Here is a 19,490-nt window from a genome sequence, read left to right on the forward strand (position 1 = left end):
CAGCAAATAACTTCTCACATCCGCTGGGAACTTTGGCATCATTGGACTGGAAAAGCACTGGGGGGTTATGATCATCTGGGTCATTCCCATTCTGACCAGTAAAAAGCTGGATGCAAAGAAACTGGACACAGTGGTGAAATAGAAAAACCCCAGATGGGCATTAATCAGCAAAGTGTCTGCCCTTAGCGATAACTCCATAAGCTGCAGGAAAAGAAAGAAGATCCTCAAGTACCAAGAGATACGGTCAGAGTAGTTGCCAGATTTTACTCCAGTAAAATCTGGACCCCCCTAGATCTGCCCTGTTATGCCCCAGTCCCACCCCCATGGCTCATACAAAGCCAGGGATATGCAGTCACCTAAAATGAGTTTTACCATTTTCTGGACAGGCAAACCCCAACAATTTCTGATTTTTTGATTGCCGTTGACATTGTGTAGCCTTCTGCAAAAGTGACCCGTTTGGAGACACTGCTCCTGAGAGAAATTAACTTATCTGTATGTCCAGTAACCAGAGCATTTTTTTTAAATTTTTCTATTCATGAAAACACTCTATTTTTCTATGCCCTTGGATTAAAGGCGGTTGTCGCTTAATATTACATCCCCACACCCCATTTCTCTGTTCAGCTCTTTGATATGTTAAGTGTCTGTTTCATCACTGAGTTCTTCCTCCAGCCATCCGTGCTGTATTCATATTTGACATGACCTTAGGCTAGAGGGATCAGAAATTTACAATGGCAAGGCAGTTGTGTTCCAGAAAGATAGGAAAAGTTAAAACAAACCTGTGTCATCTAACCATAAATAATTTAAAGAAACAGTATAAAATACAAATATTAAAAATTCTAAAAGAGATATTTTGCTAAGAACATAAGAAGTTGCCTCCGCTGGATCAGACAGAAGTTCATCGCGCCAAGCAGTCTGCTCCCGTGGCGGCCCATCAGGTCCATGACCTGTAAGGTGATCCTTGTCCAAAACCCTTTATGCTTCTATCTATACCCTTTCATAATCCTATCTCTACCTCTATCTGTATCCCTCAATCCCCGCATCCTTCAGGAATTTATCCAATCCTTCTTTATAACCCCGTAATGTACTCTGTCCTATCACAACCTTGTCTGCACCCTCCAAAGAGAAGTTTCTCAGCTACAGTGAGCAGATATAGGGACAGGCAAATTACCCAAGGAAATGGGCAAAATTGCTCACACCCATACCGAAAACTTCTACAGCAGACCTTTCCAATACTTCAAGCTACTGGCCCATCGCTGGCATCCCTATTCTAACAAAAATCCTTGAAATCCACATCTTTACTCAAGGACACGGTGAGCGAGGCGCAAAATCTGTATATCCCCAGATTTAGAAAAGAGCCGAACAAAAGGCCCAGCGTGGATAACTAAAGAAGTAAAGAAAGCGATAGGAGATAAGAAGAATTCATTCCGGAAATGGAAAAAGGACAAAACCGAGGAAAACTGGAAAGAGCACAGGAAACATCAAAACAAATGTCAGCTCGTGGTTAGAAGAGCAAAAAGAGAATATGAAGAGAGGCTAGCCAGGGAAGCACAAAATTTCAAACCATTCTTCAGATATGTTAAAGGGAGGAGGTGGGACCGCTGGATGACAGAGATAGGAAAGGAGTGGTGAAGGAGAAAAAAGTGGCGGCGAATAGACTAAACATGTTCTTTTCGTCAGTATTTACAAAAAAGGACACATCCAACGTGGCGGAACCTGAAAAAATCTTCAAAGGAGATCAAGCAGAAAAATTAACATCTATGGAGGTAAGCCTTGAAGATGTACACAAGTAGATAGATAAATTAAAAACTGACAAATCTCCGGGCCCAGAGGAAATCCACCTAGGGTATTGAAAGAACTAAAGGAGGAAATAGCGGAACTACTACAGCAGATTTGTAATCTGAAAACAGGTGTGATCCCGGAGGATTGGAAGATAGCTAATGTTACACCCATCTTTAAAAAAGGATTGAGAGGTGACCCGGGGAACTACAGACCGTTAAGTTTGACTTCGGTTCCGGGGAAGATGGCAGAAGCGCTGATAAGACAGCAAAGACGAGCATCTAGAAAGGAATAAACTGATGAAAACAAGACAACATGGCTTCTGCAAGGGAAGATCGTGCCTAACAAACTTATTGCACTTCTTCGAAGAAATTAACAAATGGATGGACAAAGGGGACCCCAGGGACATCGTATACTTAGATTTCCAAAAAGCCTTTGACAAAGTACCCCATGAATGCCTACTACGGAAACTGAAGAACCATGGGGTGGAAGGAGATGTACATAGATGGATCAAAAATTGGTTGACGGGTAGAAAGCAAAGGGTGGGAGTGAAGGGCCACTACTCGGACTGGAGGAGGGTCACGAGTGGTGTTCCGCAGGGGTCAGTACTCGGACCGCTGCTGTTCAATGTATTTATAAATGATCTAGAAACAGGGACGAAGTGCAAAGTAATAAAATTCGTAGATGACACCAAACTAGTGGAGTTGGGACTAAAGAGGACTGTGAAGATTTACAAAGGGACCTGAACAAACTAGAAGAGTGGGCGCCGAGATGGCAGATGAAGTTTAATGTAGAGAAATGTCAAGTCTTGCATGTAGAAAACAGAAGCCCGAAGTACAGCTATACGATGGGAAGGCTGGTAATGGGTGAAAGTTCCCAAAAAAAGGACTTCGGGGTAATAGTGGACAACACAATGAAGCCGTCGGCACAGTGCGCAGTGGCCTCTAAGAAGGCAAATAGAATGCTGGGTACTATCAAGAAAGTTATTACAACCAGAACGAAAGAAGTTATCCTGCCGTTGTATTGGGCAATGGTGCGCCCGCATCCGGAGTACTGCATCCAATATTGGTCGCTGTACCTTAAGAAGGATATGGCGATACTTGAGAGGGTTCAGAAGAGAGTGACACGTTTGATAAAAGGTATGGAACACCTTTCATACGCTGCAAGATTGGAGAAACTGAAACTGGGGCTCTTTTCCCTGGAGAAGCGGAGTCTTAGAGGGGATATGATAGAGACTTACAAGATCATGAAGGGGTTGGAAAAAGTGGAGAGGGACAGATTCTTCAAACTTTCGAAAACTACAAGAATGAGAGGGCATTCGGAAAAAAATGAGAGGGGACAGATTCAGAACCAATGCTAGGAAGTTCTTCTTCACCCAAAGGGTGGTGGACACCTGGAATGCGCTTCCATTGAGTGTGATAGGACAGAGTACGATATTGGGGTTCAAGAAAGGATTGGATGATTTCCTGAAGGAAAAGGGGATAGAAGGGTATAGATAGAGGATTACTATACAGGTCCTGGACCTGATGGGCCACTGCGTGAGCGGACTGCTGAGCACGATGGATCTCTGGTCTGACCCAGCAGAGGCACTGCTTATGTTCTTATGGGAGAATAGAGAAATTCATACCTGCAGGACAATTAATAGGTATAGGAAAGCATATCATTATACTGCCATAATAAAAATAGTAATCAATATAATAAAACACAGGGTGATTGCAAAGATCTGCAATGTGACATAATCAAGCTCGAGAAATGGGTATCGACATGGCAAATGAGGTTCAATGTGGATAAGTGCAAAGTGATGCATGTCGGGAACAAAAATCTCATGAATGAATACAGGATATCCGGGGTGGTACTTGGAGAGACCTCCCAAGAAAGGGACTTGGGAGTTCTGGTTGACACAGTCCATGAAACCATCTGCACAATGTGCTATGGCGGCGAAAAGGGCGAACAGAATGCTAGGAATGATCAAGAAGGGGATCACAAACAGATCCGAGAAGGTTATCATGCCACTGTAGCAAGCCATGGTACGCCCTCATCTGGAATACTGCGTCCAGCACTGGTCGCCGTACATGAAGGACACAGTACTACTCGAAAGGGTCCAGAGAAGAGAGACTAAAATGGTTAAGAGGCTGGAGGAGTTGCCGTACAGCGAGAGATTAGAGAAACTGGGCCTTTTCTCCCTTGAAGAGGAGACTGAGGGGACATGATTGAAATATTCAAAATACTGAATGGAATACCCTTAGTAGAGAAAGACGGACTGTTCACCTTCTCCAAAGTTGAAAGGGGATAGATTCTGTACAAACGGAAGGAAATTCTTCTTCACCCAGAGAGTGGTAGAAAACTGAAATGCTCTTCTGGAATCTGTTATAGGGGAAAACACCCTCCCTGGTTTCAAGACAAAGTTGGACAAGTTCATGCTAAACTGGTGAGACTGGACTCATTTAGAGCACTTGAAGCTGCCGCGTGAGCGGACTGCTGCGCAGGATGGACCATTGGTCTGACCAGCAGTGGCAATTCTTATGTTCTTATGGCAAATCAAATTTAAATTCATAATATTGCAGGGGTTGGTGGCCAAACAATTCATATCAAACTAGGCTGAGACAAACAGAATATAGGAAAGCATATTAAACTTCTGTATTAAAAAAGTAACCATTATAATAAAAGTTATAATAGTTAATAGCAGATCAATTCATTACGAGTTATTCAGAGCCAGACAGAATAGAATCAACAGGAGTTAATGAAGTGTGTAGTAAGTGTTTATATAAGAGAAAGGGAATGAATCACAAAGATAAGGGACTGTGACAACGATTCATATTAATTAAGTAGAACAAGAAGCTTCATAAATTATAGGAAGTAGGAAAGGGTAACCTGCAGCACTGAAGCAGCTACATCGGGCCCAAGACAACATTCTTCTGCCACCTGTCTATGGTGCGATCAACGAGGCATCTTCGGGCTGGCTCCCTGAGTGCTACAGAGCAAAGCCGTGGAAAAAAGCTCCTATGCATGGCCTGCACCTGAACCGGAAGCCTTCTCTCTGATGTCGCAACGTCAGAAGAAGGCTTCCAGATGAGGCGCGGGACGCGCGAGAGGAACCGCTGCCCACAGCTTTGTGCAATGCAGCACTCAGGGAGCCGGCCCGAAGACGCTGCTTGATCGCACAGTGGACCGGCCAAAAGATAACACTGGGGGGCAGGCCAGAAAGCAAGGCACATGGAGAGAGAGAGACAATGGTAGGGGAATGCTTTTATTGTTTTATTTAACAATTGATTTGTCTGTTCAGGGAGAAATGCATTTGTTTCTTTTCCTCTGGGGTTGTACTGCTTGCAGAGCCTTGCATCTTAGGGTTTGATTGTGAATATTAGTACTTTTAGTTTTTAGTTCTGCATTTGCATTGGATTATCTGTTTTCTGGTAAGAAAGAGTGTTGAAAAGCATAAAGTGTGCTTTGTGTATTTTAATTTTGTGGTTAACCATTATGTGTTAATACAATTATATTGTGTGTAGATATGAAAAATGAATGGAAAAAATGGTGTTACAATTAGTACTATTATGGGGGCAGAGACTTAGCCCAGTGTTCTTCAACTGCCGGTCAGCGGACCGGTGCCAGTCCACAAAATTATTTTATTTCCGCCGGTCCATAGGTGTCAAAAGGTTGAACACCACTGGTCTAAAGTATAAACCTAAACGCATTGATGGACAATCCATTTGAAACAAATGCTTCCCCTCTGACGCAGCTTCCCGTTTCCGCCTGGGCAGTTCACGACAGAGGGAAGCTTTGGGCTGAGCACTGCTTACAGGTGCTGTGGCTGATCTTGCTATCCGCTGGCTGTACGAGCGTTCTTCACCATGTCTATGGGATGGAAGCGGGAGCCTCCGCCGCAGGTGGGAGATAAGAGCTGGTTAGTGCCTGACTTCCAAAGCTCGTGTGGGAAGAAAGTCTCGCTACATGGATACAGACCAATAATTTATAAGCACAGTAAATGCTGAAATTTCTCACCTTCCAGAGGAATAAGGGAGACACCAAGTGCAAAGTACATGAAAACCAAACTTTATTATATAACGTCTGTTTGCCACAACATTTCCAGAACATGTTCAGTTCCCTCCATTTATTTATTTAATTCGATTTCTATCTTGTCCTCCAGGGAGCTCAGAACGGGTTACAAGCCAACATTCACAGTAGGTTACATTGGACAGTACGTTTGGCACTACAATACGGTAACTTAATGACAGCTTGGGTGGTGACATTCAGAGGAAATTCCTGGAGAGGTAATACAGTAGATTAGACTAGAGCAGGGGTGTCCAATGTCGGTCCTCGAGGGCCGCAGTCCAGTCGGGTTTTCAGGATTTCCCCAATGAATATGCATTGAAAGCAGTGCATGCAAATAGATCTCATGCATATTCATTGGGGAAATCCTGAAAACCCGACTGGACTGCGGCCCTCGAGGACCGACATTGGACACCCCTGGACTAGAGGGTCACCAACTAGTGGTCGTTGGTGGGAGAGTATTTAAAAAATTTTATCAACTGCCTAGATCTAGGTGGCATTACAATAACATGCACAGAATATAACAAACAAGAATTTTACAAACGTCTTGGCTTACAGATGAATAATCACATCTTGAGAAGATCTTCACAGTACAATTCATCTTAAAACCAGCATTAAATTTCTCAATATCCGATAACGCTGTTAAAGCTCCAGTTAATTTGTTCCACAGCGTTACCCCCATGCTAGAAATGGCAGATGTTCTTGTGTTTTCAATGTATTTAATAAATCTGTCAAAGCCAAATCGCATTGCGCCCTCGGATCACAAAGTTCTGAGCGGTCGGTAAACTGCCATAACTTGTGATAGATACCAAGGAATCCCATGGTAAATATCAACATTAATGTTTTGAAAATGATATGTAATCGCACAGGTAACCAGTGCAATTTCTTCAACCAAGGTGTTATATGGTCAAATTTTCTAACTCCACAAATTAGCCTTGCAGCCGCATTTTGGACCATTTGTAAAGCTTTGCACTGAACTGTTGGCTTGTTTGCAGCTGGACCTTTTAGTTGGAGAAAGATCTTCACAGCTCTACGAAGGGGCTTCCCTGGCCACTCTTTCCAGGTTTGGTCCTACATCAACGACTCACCTCGTACAGGCTGCAGAGAGATCAGAAAGGCACACCATGAAAAACTGCAAGTTTATAGCAATGGGGGGGGGGGGAGAGACAAGAGGGTCTTGTCCAAATAAAGGAGAGGCATGGACTCAGGAAAGAATTGAAACACATGAACTTTAAGCACAAAAATTACTTTTCTGATTCTTTTTTATTCAACACAACTGAAGATATGACTTCTCAGGCATGAGTGTTAGAACTGGACAGGCCGAGCCAACCAGGGTAGGGATTGGAACCCAGAAAATTGCGGAGGGGGGGGGAAGACCTATACATTCTGCTAGTGAAACAGGCAAGAGACAAAAAGCCCAACCTGCAGCGTACAAATTTCCTTAAACAGGAGGAGGAGAAGACAGAGAGCAGCTGAAGGCCACACTGGTGGTGCCTTACCTATTGAGGGTTCCTCTCAGAATTTCAGTCTGAGGAGACTCCATATCCGAGGAATCTTTCTGCGGTTTCTCAACAGTCAGAGGCAGCAGGGGTGCCTGGGTCTAGGAAAGAGAGAGAAATTATCTGCTTAGGTCAGCGATTCCCAAACCTGTCCTGGGTTTTCAGGGTATCCAAAATGACTAGGCATGAGATTGGTTTTCAATAGAATTGCATACATCACCTCCTTTGTCTGTCCACAAATAGATTTAAGGGGCTCGGGAGGAGGAGAGAGACAGGTAAATGTGCAGAAAATTTAAGGAGGTGATTCCTGAACCTGTTCTGGGGGAATCCCAGTGGGTCAGCTTTGCATACAAAGTTTACTGTTTCTTAGTAAACAGGGTAGGCGGTCTGTAAGATCCAAAACGGAAGTCAGCAAAAAACAGCACAGCCAAAAAGATGTGTGGAAACTAAGTTCAAATTTTTTTGTGCAGATGTCAGATTTAAACAAAGAACAACAACAAAAAACATAAAACCCTTCACAGGCCCATGTTTCGCCCACATTAAGGGCTGCATCAGGGGTTATTAAAACTAGGTAGTGTATAAAAACAGAATCACCAACAGGTGAAAGCCACAACGTAAAAGGTTAACACCCTTCAAAAGTATGTCTCTGGAGATAGCAGCATTAGATAACACTCAAAATGAAGCCTTTAATGTGGGTGAAACGCAGCCTGTATCGGGTTTTATGCGTTCAATTTTATTATGCAGACATTTAGATAAAATTCAGAGTGTTATCTATTGCTGCTGTCGCCCCAGATACTTTTGAGGGGCGTTACCTTTTATGTTGTGGCTTTCATCTGTTGGCGATTCAGTTTTTATACACCACCTAGTTTTATTAACCCCTGATGCAGCCCTTAATGTGGACGAAACATGGTCTGTGTCGGGTTTTTATGTTTGTTTATCCCTGCCCTTATCCAGGGCAAGTTACACACTTGCATACAAAATAGGTATTGTCATAAGACATATTACATTTAACAAACAAGTTGCATCAACGACAAATATCACTCCAATCATTAAACAGATCAGACCATAGAATACATCAGTGACCAGCACCCTACAATCCACAGTCTCCACACCTGTTTGTTCAAACAATCTCAGACCTTATATTTCATCTGACAAAACAAGTGCCTTTTGAGTAATTTCTTAAAGTTTGGCATATTCTGCTGTTGGCGAACGTATCAGGAAGGTTGTTCCATTCCCTAAAAGATACTATCCCTAGATGACGTTAACCTCAGATCCGGCACAGATGAAATTTGCAGATCACAATGGTCAGTAGACAATTGGGTCAATTTTATTGTGCAGACGTTAAACTCAAATTGGGTTCCACACATTTTTGGCTGTACTGCTTTTCGCTGACTACCGTTTTAGTATAAATAATATGTTTGCAGTGGCTCAGCCTCCACATTCACCCTCTCATGGAATAACAGACGAGTCAGCTGCTACCCTTCACCTACTAGAAAAAGGGAACACAATGTGTGCACCCCAAATCAGACCTGCTCCCCACACAAATGCAAGCACTCAAAGGCAGCAGTGTCCATGCTTTGGATAGAAGGGTGTAGTAAGACTATGTACACAGATGGATCAGAAATTGGTTGGTGGGTAGGAGTAAAGGGCCACTATTTGGACTGGAGAAAGATCACAAGGGGTGTCCCGCAGGGGTCGGTGATCGGACTGCTGCTATTCAATATATTTATAAATGACCTAGAAACAGGGACGAAGTGTGAAGTAATAAAATTCGCAGATGACACCAACCTATTTAGTGGGGCTGGGTCTAAAGAGGACTGCGAGGACTTACAAAGGGACCTGAACAGACTAGGGGAGTGGGTGACGAGATGGCAGATGAAGTTCAATGTAGAGAAATGTAAAGTCTTGCATGTAGGAAACAGAAACACAAGGTACAGCTATACGATGGGAGAGCTGTTACTGAGTGAGAGTACCCAAGAAAGGGACTTGGGGGTAATGGTGGACGAGACAATGAAGCAGTCGGCACAGTGAATAAAATGCTAGCTATAATCAAGAAATGTATTAGAACCAGAATGAAAGTAGTTATCCTGCCGCTGTATCAGGCCATGGTGCGTCCGCAACTGGAGTACTGCGTCCAATATTGGTCACCGTACCTTAAGAAGGATATAGCAACACTCGAGAGGGTTCAGAAGAGAATGACATGTTTGATAAAAAGTATGGAAAACCTTTCATACGCTGAAAGATTTGAGAAACTGAGGCTCTTTTCCCTGGAGACTTAGAGGGGATATGATAGAGACTTACAAGATCATGAAGGGCATAGAAAAAGTGGAGAGGGACAGATTCTTCAAACTTAGAAAACTACAAGAACAAGAGGGCATTCGGAAAAATTGAAGGGGACAGGTTCAGAACCAATGCTAGGATGTTCTTCTTCACCCAATGGGTGGTGGACACCTGGAATACTCTTCCAGAGGGCGTGATAGGACAGAGTACGGTACTGGGGTTCAAGAAGGGATTGGACAATTTTCTGAATGAAAAGGGGATAGAAGGGTATGGATAGAGGATTACTACACAGGTCTTGGACCTAATGGGCCGCCGCGTGAGTGGACTGCTGGGCATGATGGACCTCTGGTCTGACCCAGCGGAAGCACTGCTTATGTTCTTAATAGATAAACCCTAGGCCGCTGATCAGGAAAACCCTAATTATGAAGGTAGAAACAGCGATTACTCCCATGGCTCCCATATCAATTCCCTGCTGGCTGGCTGGCTGCAGAGGAGAAAAGAGTAGACCTGGTCTAGTGTCCTCATTTCAGCCCTTAAAATCAACTCAAGTGAGGTCAATATGCAACAGAGGAAAAATAAGGCCAGTGCGTAATCAAAACTATAGCACCCAGTATGCAACGGGGCAACAAGCAGAAATCCATTGCATGCTGATCTCATGAATATTCATGGCCCTCCAGGGACCATAATTCAGGCACCAGTCTCCATCAGTACTTATCACAGAGGCATGATGGCAGCTGCAAATTCACATGAAAGATACCAGGATTACCTCTAGCAGCCGTTTGTCGCACTGCTCAGTAAATGCAGCTGACCCAAAGGCATGATAGACAACAAAGCTATTCTTCCCACACTCACCAGCATATGTTCGATACAGATCCAGCTTTGCGGTCTCCTGCGGAACCTTGTTTTTGTACCTGTATGAATGAACATGTCGAAAACTGAGAAAAACTTGTCCACAATCCAAGAGTAACCACAGATCTGTGGTCATCAAAACTCCCTTTCAGCCACTGATCAATATGATATGAAGCTCAAGCAGACAATAGAACCTAAGCAAATTTACTAATACAACAAGGGATTAGAACTCTGGCCATAGGGAGATACATACCAGTCGATATTATAAAACATGTAATGAGCCAGCAGCTGCTCCAGGCCACTCAGATTCCTCATCTGGGACTATCCAGTGCATTTAAGAATGCAGGTCTTGTTCTCATCATCACTGCCCTCTTGCCAAAGAGATGTAAACAGGCAGGGGCGACTCCTGGCCATTTAGATCGCTCTAATGGGGCTATCCAGCATTTTAAAGCATGAAGCTCTTTTTCTTGTCATTAATGTCAACACTCTCCTGCCAAAGTGATGTAAATAGTCAGGGGCGACTCCTGGCTATTTAGATCCCTCATCTGGGGCTATCCAGCACATTTTAAAGGATGAAGCTCTTGTTCTTGTCATCAATGTCAACACCCTCCTGCCAAAGTGATGTAAATATTCAGGGGCGACTCCTGGCCATTTAGATCCTTCTTCTGGGGCTATCCAGCACATTTTAAAGCATGAAGCTCTTGTTCTTGTTGTCACCGCACTCTTCCCAAAGTGATGTAAACTGGGATGATCTCAAAACAAACTTGGAACAAAAAAACTTGTTCAAGCAGAGTTGAATCAAACATACGAACTGAGACAAGTGTGGGGAAAAACAGTTAAACAAATATCATTAATAAGGGAACCGTAGACTTCAAACACCCAGCACTGACGTGGTGATATTCATACCCTATTGAGACACCAAAATCTATGGAACTTTGAAACAGGCTATTGATATTTACAAATAATGTCGACAATCACATCAACCCAGACTTTAATGTAGCAAAAGTACTTAACTTGATCCAACGGGAGCTCAGCAATTTCACCATTGTAGCTTCCTCATGGGTTCAAAGACTTTTCCTGCCTGGTTTTTCTATTTTAGCGGCTATATTTGCCAGTACCTAAAGGAAATCAAATGAAAGGTTTATAGCCTGCACCATTTATATGTAATATAACATATCTTATAAATTAATTTAATCCCTGGAAAATAACTAACAATGTGCAGCTCTTGTTCTTGTCGTCACCACCCTCCTGCCAAAGTGATGTAAACAGTCAGGGGCCACTCCTGGACCTATAGATCCTACGTCTGGTGCTACAATTCTTGTTCTTGTCGTCACCGTTACTGCCCTCTTGCCAAAGAGATGTAAACAGTCAGGGGCGACTCCTGGCCATTTAGATCCCTCTTCTGGGGCTATCCTGCGCATTTTAAAGAAAGAAGCTCTTGTTCTTGTCGTCAATGTCAACACCCTGCTGCCAAAGTGATGTAAACAGTCAGGGGCGACTCCTGGCCATTTATATCCCTCTTCTGGGGCTATCCTGCGCATTTTAAAGAACGAAGCTCTTGTTCTTGTCGTCATTGTCAACGCCCTGCTGCCAAAGTGATGTAAATAGTCAGAGGCGACTCCTGGCCATTTAGATCCTTCTTCTGGGGCTATACAGCACATTTTAAAGAACGAAGCTCTTGTTCTTATGGTCAATGTCAACACCCTCCTGCCAAAGTGATGTAAATAGTCAGGAGCGACTCATGGCCATTTAGATCCCTTTCATTGGGCTATCCAGCACATTTTAAAGCTTGAAGCTTTTGCTCTTGTCATCAATGTCAACACCCTCCTGCCAAAGTGATGTAAATAGTCAGGGGTGACACCTGTCCATTTAGATCCCTTTTATGGGGCTATCCAGCACATTTTAAAGCATGAAGCTCTTGTTCTTGTCGTCACCGTCAATGCCCTCCTGCCAAAGAGATGTAAAGAGTCAGGGGCGACTCCTGGCCATTTAGATCCCTCTTCTGGGGCTATCCAGCGCATTTTAAAGAACGAAGCTCTCGTTCTTATTGTCAATGTCACCGCCCTCCTGCCAAAGTGATGTAAACAGTCAGGGGCCAATCCTGGCCCTATAGATCCTACGTCTGTTGCTACAATTCTTGTTCTTGTCGTCACCGTTACTGCCCTCTTGCCAAAGTGATATAAATAGTCAGTGGTGACTCCTGGCCATTTAGATCCCTCTTCTGGGGCTATCCAGCACATTTTAAAGCATACAGCTCTTGTTCTTGTTGTCACCGAACTCTTGCCAAAGTGATGTAAATCAGGGTTGAATCTTGGCCATTTAGATCCCTCTTCTGGGACTATCCAGCACATTTTAAAGCATACAGCTCTTGTTCTTGTTGTCACCGCACTCTTGCCAAAGTGATGTAAACTGGGGTGATCTCAAATCAAACTTGGAACAAAGAAAACTTGCTCAATCAGAGTTGAATCAAACATACGAACTGAGACAAGTGTGGGGAAAAACCAGTTAAACAAATATCATTAATAAGGGAACCGTAGACTTCAAACACCCAGCACTGACGTGTTGATATTCATACCGCATTGAGACATCAAAGTCTATGGAACTTTGAAACATGCTATTCATATTTACAAATAATGTCGACAATCACATCAACCCAGACCTCAATGTAGCAAAAGTACTTAACTTGATACAACGGGAGCTCAGCAGTTTCACCAATAGTAGCTTCCTCATGGGTTCAAAGACTTTTCCAGCCTGGTTTTTCTATTTTAGCGGCTATATTTTTCAGTACCTAACGGACATCAAATAAAAGGTTTAAAGACTGCACCATTTACATGTAATATAACATATCTTATAAATTACTTTAACCCCTGGAAAATAACTAACAACGTGCAGCTCTTGATATCGTCATCATCACCCTCTTGCCAAGTGATATAAATAGTCAGGCGAGACTCATGGCTATTTAGATCCCTCTTCTGTGGCTATCCAGCACATTTTAAAGAATGAAGCTTTTGTTCTTGTCATCACCGCCATCCTGCCAAAGTGATGTAAACAGTCAGGGGGACTCCTGGCCATTTAGATCCCTCTTCTGGGGCTATCCAGCGCATTTTAAAGCATGAAGCTCTTGTTCTTGTCAATGTCAACACCCTCCTGCCAAAGTGATGTAAATAGTCAGCGGCGACTCCTGGCCATTTAGATCCCTTTAATGGGGCTATCTAACATATTTTAAAGCTTGAAGCTCTTTTTCTTGTCATCAATGTCAACACCCTCATGCCAAAGTGATGTAAATAGTCAGGGGCGACTCCTGGCCATTTAGATCCCTTTAATGGGGCTATCCAGAACATTTTAAAGCATGAAGCTCTTGTTCTTGTCGTCATTGTCAACACTCTCCTGTCAAAGTGATGTAAATAGTCAGAGGCGACTCCTGGCCATTTAGATCCATCTTCTTGGGCTATACAGCACATTTAAAAGCATGAAGCTTTTGTTCTTGTCATCAATGTCAACACCCTCCTACCAAAGTGATATAAATAGTCAGAGGCGACTCCTGGCCATTTAGATCCTTCTTCTGGGGCTATACAGCTCATTTTAAAGAACGAAGCTCTTGTTCTTGTCGTCACCGCCCTCCTGCCAAAGTGATGTAAACAGTCAGGGGCGACTCCTGGCCATTTAGTTCCCTCTTCTGGGGCTATCCTGCGCATTTTAAAGAACGAAGCTCTTGTTCTTGTCGTCATTGCCCTTCTGCCAAAGTGATGTAAATAGTCAGGGGCGACTCCTGGCCATTTAGATCCCTCTTCTGGGGCTATCCTGCGCATTTTAAAGAACGAAGCTCTTGTTCTTGTCGTCATTGCCCTTCTGCCAAAGTGATGTAAACAGTCAGGGGCGACTCCTGGCCCTATAGATCCTACGTCTGGTGCTACAATTCTTGTTCTTGTCGTCACGTTACTGCCCTCTTGCCAAAGTGATGTAAACAGTCGGTGGAGATTCCTGGCCATTTAGATCCCTCTTCTGGGGCTATCCTGCGCATTTTAAAGAACGAAGCTCTTGTTCTTGTCATCAATGTCAACACCCTCCTACCAAAGTGATGTAAATAGTCAGGGGCGACTCCTGGCCATTTAGATCCCTCTTCTGGGGCTATCCTGCGCATTTTAAAGAACGAAGCTCTTGTTCTTGTCGTCATTGCCCTCCTGCCAAAGTGATGTAAACAGTCAGGGGCGAATCCTGGCCATTTAGATCCTTCTTCTGGGGCTATACAGCACATTTAAAAGCATGAAGCTCTTGTTCATGTCATCAATGTCAACACCGTCCTGCCAAAGTGATGTAAATAGTCAGGGGCGACTCCTGGTCATTTAGATCCCTTTTATGGGGCTATCTAGCACATTTTAAAGCTTGAAGCTCTTGTTCTTGTCATCAATTTCAACCTCCTCCTGCCAAAGTGATGTAAATAGTCAGGGGTGACACCTGGCCATTTAGATCCCTCTTCTGGGGCTATCCTGCGCATTTTAAAGAACGAAGCTCTTGTTCTTGTCGTCATTGTCAACACCCTGCTGCCAAAGTGATGTAAATAGTCAGAGGCGTCTCCTGGCCATTTACATCCTTCTTCTGGGGCTATACAGCTCATTTTAAAGAACGAAGCTTTTGTTCTTGTCGTCACCGCCCTCCTGCCAAAGTGATGTAAACAGTCAGGGGCGACTCCTGGCCATTTAGATCCCTCTTCTGGGGCTATCCTGCGCATTTTAAAGAACGAAGCTCTTGTTCTTATGGTCAATGTCAACACCCTCCTGCCAAAGTGATGTAAATAGTCAGGGGCGACTCCTGTCCATTTAGATCCCTTTTATGGGGCTAACCAGCACATTTTAAAGCATGAAGCTCTTGTTCTTGTCGTCACCGTCAATGCCCTCCTGGCAAAGTGATGTAAATAGTCAGGGGCGACTCCTGTCCATTTAGATCCCTTTAATGGGGCTATCCAGAACATTTTAAAGCATGAAGCTCTTGTTCTTGTCGTCATTGTCAACACTCTCCTATCAAAGTAATGTAAATAGTCAGAGGCGACTCCTGGACATTTAGATCCTTCTTCTGGGGCTATACAGCACAATTAAAAGTATGAAGCTTTTGTTCTTGTCATCAATGTCAACACCCTCCTGCCAAAGAGATGTAAAGAGTCATTGGCGACTCCTGGCCATTTAGATCCCTCTTCTGGGGCTATCCAGAACATTTTAAACCATGCAGCTCTTGTTCTTGTCGTCACCGCACTCTTGCCAAAGTGATGTAAACTGGGGTGATCTCAAATCAAACTTGGAACAAAGAAACTTGCTCAAGCAGGGTTGAATCAAACATAAGAACTGAGACAAGTGTCGTGAAAAACAGTTAAACAAATATCATTAATAAGAGAACCGTAAGACTTCAAATACCCAGCACTGACGTGGTGATATTTATATCCCATTGAGACACCAAAGTCTATGGAACTTTGAAACAGGCTATTGAGATTTACAAATCATGTCAACAATCACATCAACCCAGACTTTAATGTAGCAAAAGTACTTAACTTGATCCAACGGGAGCTCAGCAGTTTCACCAATTGTAGCTTCCTCATGGGTTCAAAGACTTTTCCAGCCTGGTTTTTCTATTTTAGCGGCTATATTTACCAGTACCTAAAGGACATCAAATGAAAGGTTTAAAGCCTGCACCATTTACATGTAATATAACATATCTTATAAATTACTTTAATCCCTGGAAAATAACTAACAATGTGCAGCTCTTGTTCTTGTCGTCACCACCCTCCTGCCAAAGTGATGTAAACAGTCAGGGGCCACTCCTGGACCTATAGATCCTAAGTCTGGTGCTACAATTCTTGTTCTTGTCGTCACGTTACTGCCCTCTTGCCAAAGTGATGTAAACAGTCGGTGGAGATTCCTGGCCATTTAGATCCCTCTTCTGGGGCTATCCTGCGCATTTTAAAGAACGAAGCTCTTGTTCTTGTCATCAATGTCAACACCCTCCTACCAAAGTGATGTAAATAGTCAGGGGCGAATCCTGGCCATTTAGATCCTTCCTCTGGGGCTATACAGCACATTTTAAAGAACGAAGCTCTTGTTCTTGTCGTCACCGCCCTCCTGCCAATGTGATGTAAACAGTCAGGGGCGACTCCTGGCCATTTAGATCCCTCTTCTGGGGCTATCCTGCGCATTTTAAAGAACGAAGCTCTTGTTCTTGTCGTCATTGCCCTCCTGCCAAAGTGATGTAAACAGTCAGGGGCGAATCCTGGCCATTTAGATCCTTCTTCTGGGGCTATACAGCACATTTAAAAGCATGAAGCTCTTGTTCATGTCATCAATGTCAACACCCTCCTGCCAAAGTGATGTAAATAGTCAGGGGCGACTCCTGGTCATTTAGATCCCTTTTATGGGGCTATCTAGCACATTTTAAAGCTTGAAGCTCTTGTTCTTGTCATCAATTTCAACCTCCTCCTGCCAAAGTGATGTAAATAGTCAGGGGTGACACCTGGCCATTTAGATCCCTCTTCTGGGGCTATCCTGCGCATTTTAAAGAACGAAGCTCTTGTTCTTGTCGTCACCGCCCTCCTGCCAAAGTGATGTAAACAGTCAGGGGCGACTCCTGGCCATTTAGATCCCTCTTCTGGGGCTATCCTGCGCATTTTAAAGAACGAAGCTCTTGTTCTTGTCGTCATTGCCCTTCTGCCAAAGTGATGTAAATAGTCAGGGGCGACTCCTGGCCATTTAGATCCCTCTTCTGGGGCTATCCTGCCCATTTTAAAGAACGAAGCTCTTGTTCTTGTCGTCATTGCCCTTCTGCCAAAGTGATGTAAACAGTCAGGGGCGACTCCTGGCCCTATAGATCCTACGTCTGGTGCTACAATTCTTGTTCTTGTCGTCACGTTACTGCCCTCTTGCCAAAGTGATGTAAACAGTCGGTGGAGATTCCTGGCCATTTAGACCCCTCTTCTGGGGCTATCCTGCGCATTTTAAAGAACGAAGCTCTTGTTCTTGTCATCAATGTCAACACCCTCCTACCAAAGTGATGTAAATAGTCAGGGGCGAATCCTGGCCATTTAGATCCTTCTTCTGGGGCTATACAGCACATTTTAAAGAACGAAGCTCTTGTTCTTGTCGTCACCGCCCTCCTGCCAATGTGATGTAAACAGTCAGGGGCGACTCCTGGCCCTATAGATCCTACGTCTGGTGCTACAATTCTTGTTCTTGTCGTCACGTTACTGCCCTCTTGCCAAAGTGATGTAAACAGTCGGTGGAGATTCCTGGCCATTTAGATCCCTCTTCTGGGGCTATCCTGCGCATTTTAAAGAACGAAGCTCTTGTTCTTGTCATCAATGTCAACACACTCCTACCAAAGTGATGTAAATAGTCAGGGGCGAATCCTGGCCATTTAGATCCTTCCTCTGGGGCTATACAGCACATTTTAAAGAACGAAGCTCTTGTTCTTGTCGTCACCGCCCTCCTGCCATTGTGATGTAAACAGTCAGGGGCGACTCCTGGCCATTTAGATCCCTCTTCTGGGGCTATCCTGCGCATTTTAAAGAACGAAGCTCTTGTTCTTGTCGTCATTGCCCTCCTGCCAAAGTGATGTAAACAGTCAGGGGCGAATCCTGGCCATTTAGATCCTTCTTCTGGGGCTATACAGCACATTTAAAAGCATGAAGCTCTTGTTCATGTCATCAATGTCAACACCCTCCTGCCAAAGTGATGTAAATAGTCAGGGGCGACTCCTGGTCATTTAGATCCCTTTTATGGGGCTATCTAGCACATTTTAAAGCTTGAAGCTCTTGTTCTTGTCATCAATTTCAACCTACTCCTGCCAAAGTGATGTAAATAGTCAGGGGTGACACCTGGCCATTTAGATCCCTCTTCTGGGGCTATCCTGCGCATTTTAAAGAACGAAGCTCTTGTTCTTGTTGTCACCGCCCTCCTGCCAAAGTGATGTAAACAGTCAGGGGCGACTCCTGGCCATTTAGATCCCTCTTCTGGGGCTATCCTGCGCATTTTAAAGAACGAAGCTCTTGTTCTTGTCGTCATTGTCAACACCCTGCTGCCAAAGTGATGTAAATAGTCAGGGGCGACACCTGGCCATTTAGATCCCTCTTCTGTGGCTATCCAGCACATTTTAAAGAACGAAGCTCTTGTTCTTGTCGTCAACGCCCTCCTGCCAAAGTGATGTAAACAGTCAGGGGCGACTCATAGCAATTTAGATCCTTCTTCTGGGGCTATACAGCACAATTAAAAGTATGAAGCTCTTGTTCTTGTCATCAATTTCAACACTCTCCTGCCAAAGTGATGTAAATAGTCAGGGGCGACTCATTCCCATTAAGATCCCTTTCATTGGGCTATCCAGCACATTTTTAAGTTTGAAGCTTTTGTTCTTGTCATCAATGTCAACACCCTCCTGCCAAAGTGATGTAAATAGTCAGGGGCGACTCCTGGCCATTTAGATCCCTTTAATGGGGCTATCTAACATATTTTAAAGCTTGAAGCTCTTTTTCTTGTCATCAATGTCAACACCCTCCTGCCAAAGTGATGTAAATAGTCAGGGTCGACTCCTGGCCATTTAGATCCCTCTTCTGGGGCTATCCAGCGCATTTTAAAGAACGAAGCTCTCTTTCTTATTGTCAATGTCACCGCCCTCCTGCCAAAGTGATGTAAACAGTCAGGGGCCAATCCTGGCCCTATAGATCCTACGTCTGTTGCTACAATTCTTATTCTTGTCGTCACCGTTACTGCCCTCTTGCCAAAGTGATATAAATAGTCAGTGGTGACTCCTGGCCATTTAGATCCCTCTTCTGGGGCTATCCAGCACATTTTAAAGCATGAAGCTCTTGTTCTTGTCATCAATGTCAACACCCTCCTGCCAAAGTGATGTAAATAGTCAGGGGCGACTCCTGGCCATTTAGATCCCTTTTATGGGGCTATCTAGCACATTTTAAAGCTTGAAGCTCTTGTTCTTGTCATCAATTTCAACCTCCTCCTGCCAAAGTGATGTAAATGGTCAGGGGCGACTCCTGTCCATTTAGATCCC

The 19,490-nt window shown here is 44.0% G+C and overlaps 1 long non-coding RNA gene across 1 annotated transcript; it reads right to left on the reverse strand.

Moving 5' to 3' along the window:
• Positions 1-6,154: 6,154 nt before the first annotated feature.
• LOC117352136 lies at positions 6,155-11,844 on the reverse strand. Its single transcript, XR_004537591.1, has 4 exons — positions 11,466-11,844; positions 10,455-10,513; positions 7,323-7,423; positions 6,155-6,921 (listed from the first exon to the last, which is right to left on the reverse strand). It is a non-coding gene; the product is annotated as an uncharacterized LOC117352136 (long non-coding RNA).
• Positions 11,845-19,490: the final 7,646 nt, after the last annotated feature.

The sequence above is a fragment of the Geotrypetes seraphini genome, chromosome 19 (assembly GCF_902459505.1).
Source record: "Geotrypetes seraphini chromosome 19, aGeoSer1.1, whole genome shotgun sequence".
Taxonomy (NCBI): domain Eukaryota; kingdom Metazoa; phylum Chordata; class Amphibia; order Gymnophiona; family Dermophiidae; genus Geotrypetes; species Geotrypetes seraphini.